The sequence below is a fragment of the Penaeus chinensis genome, chromosome 20 (assembly GCF_019202785.1).
Source record: "Penaeus chinensis breed Huanghai No. 1 chromosome 20, ASM1920278v2, whole genome shotgun sequence".
In the NCBI taxonomy this organism is placed as follows: Eukaryota; Metazoa; Arthropoda; class Malacostraca; order Decapoda; family Penaeidae; genus Penaeus; species Penaeus chinensis.
Window position 1 is genome coordinate 14,047,338 of NC_061838.1, and position 6,755 is coordinate 14,054,092.

Genomic DNA, 6,755 nt, shown 5'->3' on the forward strand with positions numbered 1-6,755 from the left:
GTAAATCGGTAAATCTCAGAAAGCGTGATACATTGCCAAGCTGATATATGACAGATGAATCGCGAATCACGACAATGCTTCCAAGCGTCCATTCAAAAATCCGATATAATGTTAGCAGGAAATTCTCTTGCATTCAGATTTCACGATCTTCACACTTAGGCAGGAGCATGTTGCCCCCAGTTAAATGACATCTCGTAGAGAACAAAGTAAAATAAAATTGTTCCCTAAGAAGGGACTCGCGGTTATCGCAGACCTAATTAGACCTGTGAAATAGAAAGCAATGATACACGGATCCAATAAGCCTTTCTCTGTATCAGTGGAATGTAGCGCTTTGTAAAAGTACGCATGACTCTTGCCTTTCGCTTTGGGTGCTCAACGCCGCTCGGCAATCCATCTGGTATCCACAAAAGCAGCATATGCTTGCAGATTTCTCGTTTAGGCAGCATGGAAAGAGGATTCGTTGGTTGATGATGGATGATAGGTGCACTTAAGAGAGTTTAGTTCCATTGCGTGTGAAACTCTGTCCAAGAATCGATCAGCAGCGACCGTTTAATAACCTTATCTCAAGTGTAATCTAAGTTTAGGGAGAGGGATGTGAGGGGTGTGAGGGAGAAAGAGAGAGAGAGAGAGAGAGAGAGAGAGAGAGAGAGAGAGAGAGAGAGAGAGAGAAATCGAAGAGAGAAAGAGAGAGAGAGAGAGAGAGAGAGAGAGAGAGAGAGAGAGAGAGAGAGAGAGAGAGAGAGAGAGAGAGAGAGAGAGAAATCGAAGAGAGAAAGAGAGAGAGAGAGAGAGAGAGAGAGAGAGAGAGAGAGAGAGAGAGAGTTGAGAGAGAGACACAGAGAGAGAGAGAGAGGGAAACACACACACACACACACCCAGACAGGCAGACAGAGCGAGTGGAATTGAGAGAGAAAGAGAGAGAGACCAACAGACAGACAGGCAGACAAATAGAAACGATGAGAGAGTGAGAGAGAGAGAAAGAGAGACAGTGACAGACAGACGGGAAGGCAGAAATGGAGAGAGAGAGAGAGAGAGAGAGAGAGAGAGATAGAGAGAGAGAGAGAGAGAGAGAGAGAGAGAGAGAGAGAGAGAGAGAGAGAGGGAGAGAGAGAGAGAGGGAAAGAGAGAGAAAGAGAGAGAGAGAGAAAAAGGGAGAAAGAGAGAGAGAGTGAGAGAGAGAGATAGACAGAGACAGAGACAGACAGACAGACAGACAGACAGAGAGAGAGAGAGAGAGATAGAGAGTGTGAGAGAGAGAGAGAGAGAGAGAGAGAGAGAGAGAGAGAGAGAGAGAGAGAGAGAGAGAGAGAGAGAGAGAGAGAGAGAGAGGGAGGGAGGGAGGGAGAGAATAGAAAAAGGGAACACACAAGTCTACGGCTTCTTGTTGCCGAAGTTCAAATAATTAAGTTTATATAAAGAAAACGGTGACAGACAGACTTCGATATTTTTGTTGTATATGTACACATGTATTTTCTTTTCGTTGTTTTTTTCTAGTTTCTTCCATTAACACTTCTTAATGATACAAATATCTTTCCTTTTAGATTATGATTCCCCACTTAATTTCTGCATCTATATTTACTAAATGAAACTGCCAGGCGATGGCTGTGTATGCCTAACTGGATGTTTAAGATGTCAGACGACAGATGCCTGTCGCGTCATGCAGTTTGATATGTAGGTTTGATGTTGATGATATCTGTTGAAACTATTTTTGGACAAGAACAATGGAGTATTGAAATAGTGCACATATTATAGAAAACATCAAGTACCATTATATATAACCTAATGATTTGTTCACCCCATATTCTAGGAGACGGGTGAGCCCCCACTGCCGAAAAATTCAAGTATAAAGAAACAGGTTACGAGGTACTTGTTCATCTCTAGGGGTCGCGAAGTATGTGCATTCCTTGTGAGGGTATTATCTTTTGTAACTTTAAATTATTTGTTCAAGTTTATTGTAATATTCGCGTGGGTTTTTGTGGTTGTCATATTATGCATGCGTGATATTCTGCACGATGTTAAGTGCCTATAGATGGTTGCGTTTATTGTATCGCTTCATATTAAATGCCTCACATGCCTGTAATTCATAAAAGCACATCACTCTGTCCAAATAATGATGGAATGATACCGATACTGGTTGAATAAGACGGGACGTGTCTAGCCAGTGACGTCTTATCACACGTACGATGTATAGGGTTATTGCTATCAATATATACGCCTCATATTGGATTTATTTAACAAATATAACATATAACGGTCTGTCCGAATCTGGTCATATCAAGGAATGTTCTGGAAGACTTATTGATCTTGTGTTCGGGAGCTACGAGAGGCTCACCGGCAGGAGCACCGTGCCGTAGGGCATCCACAGCCGAGTAGGCCGTCCATGCTGCACCCCTTTATCATTCCACGCAACAACATACTGGGGCACGCTATGCTGCTTAGGCTTTCTGTATAAGTGAACCATTTATTTGATTTCAAGACATGGGATACTTAGCGATACACTCTTTATATCTTACGTTTTAATGGAACGTGTCAGGATGCATCTAGACAGACGTGAGAGTGAATGCGAGAATTTGGATGAAAATTGAATGGTAATGATGATACCAGTAATAACAATAACAATAATGATAATAATGACATTAATAATAATGATAATAACAATAATGATAATAATAATGATAATAACAATAACGATAATAACGATATTAATAATAATCATTATTACTATTATTATTATAGTTATAATAATGTTAATAATAATAATAGTGATAATAATGATAATAATAATGTACAGAATATATTTTCTTTTTCCTGATGATTACGAGAATAATAATAATAACAATAATAATAATAATAATAATAATAATAATAATAATAATAACAATGATAATAATGATGCTAATAACAATAATAATAATTATAATAGTGATGACATTAATACTATCACTACTACTACTACTACTACTAATAATAATAATAATAATAATAATAATAATAAAAATAGTAATAATAATAATAATAATAGTAATAATAATAATAATAAGTTTAATGATAATAATGATTATAATGCTTTCCAGAATATATGTTTGTTTTTTTAATATGCAAGTATTAACTCCTAGACTAGGACAGTCGGGTTTGTTTCCCTCTCTTTAAACCGAAAAAATAGCATATGAATTGATAAGCTGTAGATCTGTCCACAATAATTGCCGGAATTGGCAGTGATACAGCAAAGGGCGTGTTAAATAGATCTAATAACGGTTAACTGGTAAGACTGACAAGATGATCGCTTACCCAGCCAAACCACTCGATCTGACCTTCCAGCTCGTCAAATACAGGTTTGGTGCCCAGTTCTTCTCTTGGTCTCGAACACGTATCTGTTGTGTGCACCCCCCGCGATGTCTACACTTAAGTACCATGTGAAATAATGTGTTTACAACGCTATCGTGTAGCTGTTGATTGCATGCTAAGCAAAATTTCCCTGGTGGGAGGAGAGCAGAAGCGAAAATTAAATAAAAACGATATGTTAATCCTAAAGGTCTTTGTTCTTTCTGTTTTGTCTATTGTTTATTAATTTGTGTTTATTTTCCCCCTTTTTTCTGTTTTTTTATATGGACTGTATAATATGTATAGAAACGCGATAAGCAATGTATTTTTTGTACATGTGTCAGCTGCTAGAACTCCCATCGTGGGATGATGATCCAAGGGAGATGTTGAAGCTGAGGTAGGAAGAAAAAAGGAAGAGAAATGGTGAGATCCCGGGCAGTGGTAAGTAGATTATCTGACCTTCTACTATTTAGTCACGAATATGTACGCTCTGAGCCGCTTGTAAATAAGGTATGTTTATATTATCTGACGTGCGAGTGTGATTATGAGCAAGACTGTACATCACTTTTTTCAGGCATAAACAGCATATATTCGCTTGATGGGTACAAAATGCGCGCCAGTCCTCCATGGACGTGAAGGATGATAATGAGTATCATCTCTTAACCAAGACTGATAATCAAACTTTGTTAATGGCGTGTGTCTGCACATTGGACTTTTGGAGTGAAGAGTCGAATTTTCCTATTTCAAATAAACACCGGCAAGGGCAATTGCTGCTTATGACAGCAATGGTAATATCAGTAGAAAATTATCTTAGAATTATTATTCTGATTGTTATTTACGATATTACAGTTGATCTTATAATTTTCAATTATACTTGCGTTGTTTTGAATGACGGGAAAAGTTTACTATTTTAATACAACGACAGTATAAAAACTATAAATATCTTCATCATCTTCATCATCATTTTTATCATTATCATTACCACTATCATTATCATTATTATTATTAGTAGTAGTAGTATTAGTTTTGTTATCATTAATAGCATTATTATTATCATTATTACTAATATTACTATTATTATCATTATTTTTTATTATAGTTATTACTATTGTTCTTGTTGTTGTTATTGTTTTGTAGTTGTTGCTATTACGGTCATTATTATTTTCATTATTATTACTATTATTATTATTATTATTATTATTATTATTATTATTATTATTATTATTATCATCATTATTATTGTTACTATTATCATTATTATTGTTATTATATTTTAGTAGGAGTAGTACTTTAATTATCATTCTTATCTTTATTATGATTATGATAATAGCAATTATTATTGTTGATGTTGTTATTGTTGCTGCTGTTTTTATCATTATTATTCTACTTGTTGTTGTTGTTGTTATCATCCTCATCATAATCAAATCATATTTTTTATTATTATGGCTATTATTATTATTTTAATGTTAACAGTAGTCATTATCATCCTCATCATTATCGACATCATTAAATTTGTAAGACGCACTGAGAGAGAGAGAGAGAGAGAGAGAGAGAGAGAGAGAGAGAGAGAGAGAGAGAGAGAGAGAGAGAGAGAGAGAATGCCCGTGTGTGTGTCACGTAAAGACGACTAATAAATCCAATCAAGATTTCCGACCATCTTCGCGAAAAACAAATCCCAAAATTTTCGAGGTTGTTTGTCTGAGCAGGTCGAAGCCAAGACTTGTGTCCGAAAGTGCTGCATAAGACTAAAAATTAATTCGAAACTTTCTATCTCGAACCATTAATCTTGGGAGACGGCAGGCATTAAACTCATTATACTGCTACCAAATAAATTCATGAAGATATTAATGCTCACAGCCTGTTATATCACGCTAATCGAATCCACCTTTTAAAGAGAAACGGGAAGATTCAGCTTTTCTTAAGTAGTACAAGTTTTCTGGTGTCTTTGGAGGACGGGTGCCTCGTCATTATTTATTAAAATACGTTTGCAGTTCGATAATGTTACTTTAAACTAGGACTTTAAATAAGATTGATAAAATTGATTTAAGGTAGAGGAAATAACCTTCATTCTTATTCATTATGAATCCCTATAACAGTCTTCAAACATCAAAAGTCTAAACAAAGCAATTAAATTTGCAATTCGTAAAGTTTAGATTATCACTAGACTGAGCACAGAAAGAATTCTGACGGAAATCTAAAACTATATTAGACCAATTTCTGGAAGTTCCAAGGGTCGCATGCTGGGGGAAAATCATAGAATTTTCCCATGAATTTTCCCTTGACGTAGGAATTAGTAAATTCTGATACCTAATTCTTTTTGTGCTTCACCACCAGGCAGCCGCTGCAGGCGAAAATTGATATTTCGAAAGCTCTCCCAGCACTGTCGAGGCTCGTAAAAGAGATATCCCAGTGCATTCGCTGAATGTTTTTACTGACTGCGCGAATTTCGAAAATCTGGCTTGATCACCGAAATGGCATTTCACGGGCTCGCAAGCTCGTCTACGCTGAAAGGTGATGAGTTTGCCAATAAACTAATAAGGATGCGAGGTCACAGAGGTCGCGGGGCAATCGATAAGCCCAGTGACGTCACAGCGAGATAGGCTCAGTTGCCTTCATTCCGCCCTTCGTAACAGGCACCAGAATTTCTCTTGGTATGATGGCCGTTTATGAAGGCACATTTAACCCATGAAGTGAATCACGTTAGTTAGCATTACATTAGACTTTGCGTTAGCTTTAAGGCCGTATTTGTTTATGTATATAGGCCTGGTATATTAAGAGTGAAAATAAGAAATTCAGAATGTGTTACCATAACTGTTTTACCCACTTATATTATGCAAATGAGCAAGGAAGGACACATTCTAGGCAAAGAATAACGCTCCGAGTTCCCAGTGTTTATTTATTTGTTTACCTTTTTATGTATAGGTGTGGGGGGGGGGGGGAGGTTACGTTGATCCTGTTCTATGTTGCTATTGTCCAATTGATTTAAAGCAGATGCAGAATTTGGGCGATGACAGATACGAGTAATGGGCGGTGTGTAAGCAAATGGAAAGCAGAAAGTTCCCGCGCATGAAGTTGAGATGTCCACCTTTCTAACGATGGCAGCTCCCTATGACTCATGCGGATGCCAACTCTAGTTTTTTCCGTCTATTTATTATCAGGGTTGGACTAAACTTCATACTATTTTTTATTGCGCTTCTCGACGCACGCAGAATTTGCAGCAGCCCCATCGGGTTGTTTCCAGCACGCCATTGTACGTGAAATGTGCTAAGGAACGACTTACTGGCAACGCTTTGTTTCCAAGATTTTCCATTGAAGCTGCCGTGCGTGGACCCGACCCCGTTAGAGCGAACCGCGAGATGGAAAATGTGAGTCTTGAAGATGTAGTCGGATCTTCCAGCATCTTGACGAATAATTTTGCCCCAGCGAATGCACCG